Here is a 9,528-nt window from a genome sequence, read left to right on the forward strand (position 1 = left end):
AATTGAACCGGCAGCCTTTCGGGGCACAGGACAACACGCATCCAACTGAGCCACACCGGCCAGGGCAATTTTTGTCCTCTGGATGTAAAACTGATATGTGATGAGATGCACAAATCCGAAGTACACGGCTAAGTGTGGATGAGTAACCAAGGCCTATCAAGGGGCAGAACTTTCCCATCACCCTGGAAAGTTCCTTCATGCCCCTTGCAAGTCAATACTTGTGCTCATCTTTTCTCACTCTCTCACCTCACACCCTGAGCAGCCGCTGTTTCGATGTGTCTATGACAGACAGCGTTCCCACTCTAGACGTTCGTAGAAGTGAGATCATACAGCCTATACTCTTCTGTGTAAGTGGTTTTCGGAATGTCTCCAGGGCCCTCCACCGCCTCAGCTCTGGACAGAGAAAGGAGCGTGGACCAGACGGCGCTGCTGAGCCTTCTCCCAGAGGTCACTGCGCCACGGGCGAGGTGGACACGGATTCACCCGGACATGGATTCACTGGGTGAAAGGGGAATTGCACCAGTTGCCTATGCACTCATGCCTAGCTATCCGGTGCTCAGCCGGGTAGGGGTGTTTACCTGGGGACGGGTGAGTGCCTTGGCCTCGCTACCACTTGGAGGCCCCAATCAGAGTCCTCCTGCCCCTGTGGGGGAGCATGGAGAATGCCATGTAGGGGTTCCTCAAAAAACATCACCTTCTCCGCCCAGGAGGTCAAGCTGTGGTTCACACTGGGACGGGGGACAGGTTCCTGGGTTTTCCATAAACGGGGAGCAGCCTCCCCTCACTCAGGCCTCCATCAGGAACGGCCGGGCCGCCGTCTGCCTGCTCCCCGGGCGCCCCAGTACACTGGTGTTTTCAGGACCTGCTCGAGCTCTGCATTCAACAACAGGGAACATCACCTGATGCGCTAAACTCAAATGGCAGGAGACGCTGTGTTGGCTGGAGACTCCGTGATGCTGCTTCCTCCAGGAGGAGGGCCTTGGGTGTCATTTACTCACAGACACATCTGGCTGCTTCGCACTGTGATTCACTGCAGCCCAGGTGATCAGATGGGACAGCATCCAGGGAGGAACCGGGCCGGAGAGGAACGTGTGAATCCCGGAATCACCTTCCCGGTAACCTCGGCAGCAGGAGTCTCCCGCTTCCCATTCGCACGCTCTCTCCTTCGGGACGGCTGTCCTCCCCGGAAACCTCATGAACCCTGGGGCACTTTGAACGTTTTCCAGAGGGAATGGGACTGGTCTTCTGGAGGGGAGGCGACGCAGGTGGAGCACTCAGGAAAACCCCACGTGCTCAGGATGCAACAGGTGGACCCCGGGCGCGTTACATAAGCCCCTCGAGCCTCACTTTCCTCGTCTGCAAAGTTCGGAGCTTCCTCTGGGGGTGCTGCGTGTCTCCGTGGGGTGACACGGAGCATGGGGTTGCTGCCAGGCCTCTGCACATGCTGTGCCCTCCCCTGAGACACAATTCTCCTCTCCCCACCACTGCCCAGCCCCTCCACTGGCTTGACACCAACAATCCTCTGGCTATAGCTTACACATTATTCCTGCAGAGAACACCTCAGCCTACTTCAGGCGTCCAGTAAGGAGCACCCCAGTTCCTCATACTTTTCCTCCTCACACTCATCACAGCTGTGATTAAGCGGCTCTTTGTTGTCTAACCCCCGCCTCCTCAGCCCTACGGGAGCTGAGCTGCGCAGAGGAGGGCCAGGCCCACGCCCAGCTCCTCGCGCCCTCTGACCCTTCGTTGGCACTCACGAAGCATCAGCGTCCCTCGCAGAACCATGGCCCGTGGATCTGAAACCTCTAACACGCATGGGAGGCCTTTAGACTTGGGATCTCGTGGGATAAAGTTTGGGCCACGGCCAGGGACACTGTGGCAGAAGCCTCGGGGCCCCAGGATGAGCTCCCTAGAACTTGGGGTTCAGTGGGTTCCCTGATTCTGTGGTCAGATTAGGGATGGGCAGGCCCAGACAGGCCACTGGGGCAGGCAAACCCTGAGCCTCACCCACGCCGCCTTGTACCCAGCACGCACTCAGGCTGCTACATGCCCAGCGAAACCCGGGGGCAGCTTCCCCCCTGTACAGTGACACCCCGTCTCCATTTTGGGAGAAAGGGAAGCCCCGATGCAGAGTGTGGTCCCATCAGGCTCCTGCGCTGAAGGGAAAACACACAGACACACACGCTAATAAACACACATCCAGCCTCTCACACACTCCCCTCCGAGACAACTTCTAGGCAAGGCCCAGTCAGCCCTCCGCTGTGGTTTCTCAGGGGCCCCAGTAGACCTCGCTCTTGGTTGTGAGCTGAGGAGGGTGGGGTCCTGATAACCGTGACCCAGGGCCCCAGGGACCTGGTTGTCAGTGTGCCCGGGGAGCTCCTGAGAATGAGAACAATGCCAACAGCAGCCCATGTGGCGGAAGCTGCCTTTTATCAGACTTACTCTGTGCCGGGACACAGCGTGAGCAAGCGGTCAGGGGCCGGGCTCTGGTGCAGCGACGGCTGGGGAAGACAGATGATAAATGAAATGAAATAAGGAGCTCATAGAGCAGGGTAGATGGTGACAAGTGCCGCGGAGGGAAATAAAATGGGAAGGTCACGTGGGGCTGCGATTCCGAGCGGCATCTCGGGAAAAGCCTCCCTGCGGTGTCCGGCGTTGTCCCATGCACCTGCGGGACAAGCTCTTGAAGTTATGACGAGGATCGTCCCATTTGATGGATGAGGGAACTGAGGCTCACAGGAGAACGAATTTGCTCCAGGACTCTCGGCCTGTGAGGGCACAAGCAGGACTGGGACCCAGGCCGCCCTGATGCCAAAGTGCTAACCCGCCAGGCGAGGCTGCCTCCTGGCACCTCGGCCCCAGCCTGCCGAGCCCCTGGGAGTGCAGGCCTGCAGAACCCGGAGCTGTGTTCAAAATTCCACCCGCCGGTGACCTGGAGAGGGCAGCTCCCCAGGGCCTGGCATTCCTGCTGGGCATGTGGCTCCAAGTCAGACCTGTTTGGGCTGGACAGCCTGGCCCCTGCAAAAGCTCTTTTGTGCTTTCTCAAAGGGCCTCACCAGAGGGTTAAACGCCCTCACATTAGTGCTAATTTCGGGCTGACTTTCCCATTCAGCCCATGACAAAGCCAAGTGTTTGCACAAGGGCCTGAGGAATGGGACCACACGCACTGCCCTGGAGCGGGGAGCGAGGCTCCGAGGCTCCGTGCGAGGCCTGCCCTCCCAGGCACCTGTTCCTCTCACATGTAAGTGGAGCTCTGCCCCACATCTGAACGAAGCTTCAGCCCAGTCTCTCCCGGTGGGCCCTTCGGGAAGGGAGGAGCCTTGATACAGTTAGGAAGCCCTGCTGAGTTGGGACATTAGGGACTAGGAGTGAACTGAGCTCCAAACCTCACCCAACACCAAGCAGAAGGCAATGAACGTGTGAAGAGCAGATACACTATAGTGCTTGTCACTAGCGCACGCTTAATAAACAAGTGGTATCGCATATTACTGATATTTTCAGTTTCACCGGGTGCATCGAAACTTCCTAAATGGCCCAAATACATATTTTTTTTCATTCTAACAAAACTATGAATAAATAGGCTGAGAGAATAATGGGAACTTAAAAGTTTAATTGTATTAACTTTTCAATTGTAGAACCTCTTAAATAAAGAAGGAAGGCGTGACCAGAGTTAGTACTCAACACGTCTTTGTGGAAGGAGACAGGAAAAGGAAGGACGTGGATGCTGGACCACGCAACCAAGTAAGCCAGCCCATGAATGGACCCCTCATGGTCCCCGCCTCCAACCACCGCTGGGAGGGGCGGGCTGAAATGAGTTGGCGGATGTGTAACAGGCACTAGCATCACAGGCATTCTTGCTATGTGACTGGCTCTGTGATGTGCCTTGTGAGTGTGTTAACTAATTTAATCCTCATACCAGTCCTAGGAGATGAGTATTTTTTTTTAAATATATTTCTTTATTGATTTCAGAGAGGAAGGGAGAGGGAGAGAGAGATAGAAACATCAATGATGAGAGAGAATCATTGACTGGCTGCCTCCTGCACATCCCCTACTAGGGATTGAGCCTGAAACCCAGGCACGTGTCCTTGGCTGGAATCGAACCCGGGACCCTTCAGTCCGCAGGCTGATGCTCTATCCACTGAGCCAAACCAGCCAGGGCTAGGAGATGAGTCTTACTGCCCCCACCTTACAGATGAGCAAACTGAGGCCCCGGAGAAGCAAAGTAACTTGTCCAAGGTCACAGGATTCGTTAGCAGAGCAGCTGGACCCGAATCCACACCACCAGCTCCAGAAGCTGCCCTCCTTGCCACTCTGAGATGCTGTTCCTCTGGGCTATGACTCCTCTTGCCCCTCAGGGGCACTCCAGGAGGCGGGCACCCCACCGGGTGGTGGGAATACGAGGGTGGGCTTATGCCTCGCGGAGGACATTTTTACCCAAATCACTAGGCGCGGACGCCTTTGCTTGCCTCTTTCCCATTTCTCCTGTCTGTTCCAACAGAACTTTCCAGTCTTATCTCCTTCCACTTCCTTTTCTGCACCTACCGCTGCGCCCCAGCCAAGCCCAGTTGTTCCCTGTTTCCTGGTTACCCCGTGCATTCCTCTAGGCCTTTCCCATGGCTGTTCCTTCCTTGGCCAAGAATGTGTTCTCCAACCCTAACACCCTCCCCACATCTCCCCGTCAGTCTTCGATGCCACCTTGCCCATGAAGCCCTCCTTGGTTGTCCCTGTTAGAGCACATCACACCTGGTCCACCCGTGGGCTTCAGTAGCTGACTCTTGATTGCCCCTGACTCCTACCTCCTACCCCCACATCCCACCCCAAGAAATGCTCACTGAGCAGCAGCCAGGGCTACTTTGCCTCTTTGAGCTGCAGTTTCTCACTCTGTAAAAAGGGGGTAATAGTAGTTCTCACCTCATAGGCCTGGAAAAGTGAATGCACACGAAGTGCTTAGAACGGTGCCTGGCACAGTAACTTTTCCTCCCCACAAGGCTGTTGGGAGGATTAAATCAGATCATAATTAAAATGTGCCCAGCCCAGAGCCTGGCATATGGTAGGAGTACAATTGACAGGAGCTGTTATTTAATACTAGAGGCCTGGTGCATGAAATTCGTGCACGGGTAGGGTCCCTAGGCCTGGCTGGCCATCAGGGCCGATCAGGTTCCCCGCCTCCCCACCTCTTCCTTCCCTCACTCCCTCAGCGCCCTGCTGCTGCCCCTGGTTGCCCGCCATGTTCAGCACCGCCCCCTGGTGGTCAGCACAAGTCATAGCGAACGATCGAACTCCCAGTCTCACGGTGGAACTCCCAAGGGGACACTTTGCATATTAGCATTTTATTATACAGATGACTTAGTGCAAATTCAGCAGATTACACATGAGCTCTTGGAGAAAAAACACACAAAACAGAACCTGGGCAGAAACTCCAGGGATTTCAATCTCGCTCCGTCATCTCCTGTGAAAGGGGCAGCGGTGGTTCTCCATTTGGGTGGGTGCCCCACGGTGCTGTCCTGGGCGTGTCCTGCTGTCTGACTCAGAGAACAGTGCCCGCCCGCCTGCTCCCCACCCGTCTCCTGTGCCACCGTGTCTGCCTGTCCATTCAATTATCAGACCTGACCCTGGAGAACGGCAAAGATCCTATCACTGCCCCAGGGCCAGGGCTGGCAGGAGGGGCTGTCATTGTGGGTTTCATCGAAATTGTGGATGCGAGGAGCATCGCTTTCTGGGGTTCCTCTCAAGGCTCTGCCTGGGCTCCCCAGCCCCTCCCGCCTGAGAGCCCCCAGAGACTGGCACTGACATGTGTGCTAAGCGCTTCATGTGAGGAATCTCATTGAATCCTCACAAGGGCTTTATTTCTCCCATTTTACAGATGAGGAAACTGAGACTCAGGGACTCACCCTAGAGTCAGTGACCAAGAAGGCTCCAAGGACTTACTGGCTCCATAGCCCTGGATCTTCACCTCCATCCCAGTTTACATCCCAAATGGTACCAAAATCTGATTGTGGTCACACAGTCAGGAACCGAGACTCCAGAACTCAACAGCCCCGGGTTTGAGTCCTGTCTCTGATGCTGTGAGATCCTGGACAATCACATGCCCTCTCTGAGCCTGGGTTTCCTCCCAGGTTCGCGGTGAAGACCAGGTGAGAAAATACATGTGTCCACATGTGCCTGGGTGGATGAGGGCTCGGTAAGGGCCAGGAGCCATTCGGGGACCGTTGTTGCTATTGGTAGGCTGTAGTCCGGAAATCACATCCCTGCAGACGCGATCATCAGGGCATTAGGAAACCTCTTGGCATTGGATGTGCCACATGTGACATTTCCAACTTCATCCAGGTCCTGAGTCATGAAAATGTGGACTGAGTCATGGGGTTTCCATGTTGCTTATATGAAGCCATCAAACTGTGGGATCGATAGTAAGCAGCAGGCTCTCTCATGGGAAACAAATGAAACTGATCCCCCGGTTTGCTGTGTGAGTGGAAGTCAGTCAATGAAGCTTTCTGTTCCCGAGTCTCTGGTTGAACGTGTTGACCTTTTGGCCCAGCGCAGAGCCCGGAGCTCCGGAGGGAAAGGGACTTTAGAAGCCCAGGTTGTCCCGTCTTTGTTTCCCGCCTGTCCCATATTTCCTGTGCTAAATGGGCGGGAGGGGACGATGTGCAATTGGGAGTGGAGAAGGCAGGGGGTGTTATTTACTGATCTGGGAGCACCCCTCCAAGCACGAGTTCTAATCATCTAGGGTGACCCACTTTTCTCTGTGGCCTGGAGCAAGTATCACTCTGGTTTAGGGTGACTCTGCCATGATCACCTCTCTCAAACTTACTCACCTGTCCCAGGGAGGCAGGAAGGAAACGCCGTGCTTGGCATTGTGCAACCCCAAGGACCAGGCAGATGCCATGAACCCCAGAAAGGAACCTGGGCTCCATCCGCCAGGCCCCACCCTCGACTAGGCCAGGGCTTCGTGGGTAATTTATGAGCTTCTCCACTTTGCCTGTGATTATGCTCCCTCTCGTTAATGAGCATGCTTAGGAGATTCAGGATTTCCCTAATTAGCGTTTCCTTCTTCCTGAGCCTTCTGTCTTGGGATTTTTATAGGCCATTTACGGCCTTGCAAAGGGTGACGTTGTACCAGGCAACTTGGTTCCTTCCCTGGAAAGGACGGGGGGCGGAAGGGGGGCTGGGCAAAGGACAGAGATGCCCAGCTCATGCCAGGGGAGGGGCTGGGCAAAGGACAGAGATGCCCAGCTCATGCCAGGGGAGGGGGCTGGGCAAAGGACAGAGATGCCAGCTCATGCCAGGGGATGGGGCTGGGCAAAGGACAGAGATGCCAGCTCATGCCAGGGGAGGGGGATGGGCAAAGGACAGAGATGCCCAGCTCATGCCAGGGGACGGAGGAGCCAGCGCAGCTCAGAGCAAGGGGGGGAGGTTCCTTCTCACCACGGGCCGCGGCCCCCCATTTCCTGGCCCAGAGGCAAACCCAACACACATCACTATGACGGAATGAGGAGGTTTCGAATACGCATTTCTTTGTCTGTTCGGAGGCCCAGATCCTGGTCTCCACACACAGCAGACTCCAACCTATCTGCTGGTTCAGGGGCAGGTTTGTGCTTCCACTGAGGGCTCATCCCGCAGCCTCCAGCTGTTCAGCTGAGGTGGGCGGGGAGGGGCCAGAGGGGAGGGGGCGCAGTCCTCGTCCACAAGAAAGCTCTCCTTTCATTCCGAGGTGTGGACACACCAGCACGCTTAATAAAACGGGGCAGGCCGGGCAGTGCGAGGTGCTGACTCAGCCAGGCCCCTTCCCTTTCATCTCGGGCCTTGACGGTTTAACAGCCGGGCTTCGGGCTTCGGGCTTCGGGCTTCGCAAGGAGAGATGGAGGAGTCTCTTTCCTTAATGAGCCGCCCTGAGGTTGCTGTGCTTAATGGTGTTCCTCTCCCAGGAGGCAGGGGGGTCATTTCTGGTTGTATTAATAATTTACCTGGTGTGCCTCAGAACTATTGATGTGGCCGTTTCAAAAAACAACAAAGGAAAACCACTGAGACAGTTTTATTATTATTTTTAAAAGCAAGTCTAGAAAGCATAGTATCTTGTGTTCAATTCCATTTTTGTGGGAAAATCCATTTATGGACAGAAAAAATGGTTTGGAAGGTTTAACATATTAGCAATGAAGACTTATTGTGGTCATCACATCACATCACACCACAGGGAATTATAAATGTCGAATCACTATGTTGTACACCTGACACATATAATATTGTATGCCAACTATCCGTCAATAAAACATATATGAAATTAGCATTGAATTGTGGAATAATGTAGTTTTAAAATTTGTGGTTATTTGGATGCCTTTGACAATTTTGAAAAACTTTCTCCACCAAACATACATTACATTTGAGACTTTTAAAAAAGTAAACCCATAAACTAGGATACTCCTGGTAAATCAAACCTAAGCTTAGCTTAAGCTATCTCTTAGATTCAGGCCAAAGCAAAAATCTGTCTGTTTTTGGTCATTTATACCACCGTCCACAATTCAGGCCCACCTCCCCCCAAACCCAGGGAGCTGAAGCTGAAGAGAGCGATCGTCATCATATGTGTTTGACTCTGCAGCACTTTTTTTTTTTTTGCGGTCCTGGCTTCCTCCCATAACGAGAGCTGTCACAGAAGTAAGTACACAGGAGCAGGAGTGGCTGCCTCTCCACAGCCCTCAAATGTGTGTTTTCCCCTAGCCTTTGCTTTATCCTGAAAGGCGGGGGATTCGAATTGCTGTACAGTTCTCAGACGGGGTTGGATTATAAAAATGTGCTGGTTGAACTTGGGCTGAGGCGACCAGAACTTGAGTGTAGAACCAGCCTTCTCTTTCTGGGGCTGAGTTCTCAGCAGGACCCGGGGACAAGCGAGGCCTGAGAGAATCTTCTGTTCCGAAATCTCTTCAGCTCCCTCCGAATGGCCTGACCCCTCCTCACCTGAAGTTAAAACGGGAAAGTCTTGGCATAATCCCACTTAAAAAAAAAATTATGGATTGCAGAGAGGAAGGGAGAGAGAGAGAGAGAAACATCAATGTTGAGAGAGAATCTTTAATCAGCTGCCTCCTGCACGCCCCCTACCTGGGGATCAAGCCTGAATGAACCGGGAACCATGACCTCCTGGTTCATAGGTCAATGCTCAACCACTGAGCCACATTGGTAGGGCATCCCACTGGCGGAAGGAGAGGGGTTTGTAAGAAAGATCTAGAAGATCTGGAAGATGACAATGGGTCGTTTGGGAGTAAAACAGCATTTTTGGCTCATGAAGCTTAAAAACTGGTTTTGAAAGCCCAGATGGTAGTTTCCCACGGGATGGGGAAAAAGACCCCAGCTTCCCAGGCTGGAGTCAGCTGACTGCTGGCCATTGCTCTCAGAAGTCTTGCACGGCCTTGAGGAGGGCCAGCTGACTGGGCCAGTGCCCAATGCATCTTAGAAGCGGTAAAGAATGTGGACTCTGGAGCGGGTGGGTCTGGGCTCACATCCCCGTGCTGCCAGCAGAGGTGTGTGGCCTGGAGCAGA

The sequence above is a fragment of the Plecotus auritus genome (assembly GCF_963455305.1).
Source record: "Plecotus auritus genome assembly, chromosome: 2".
Taxonomy (NCBI): domain Eukaryota; kingdom Metazoa; phylum Chordata; class Mammalia; order Chiroptera; family Vespertilionidae; genus Plecotus; species Plecotus auritus.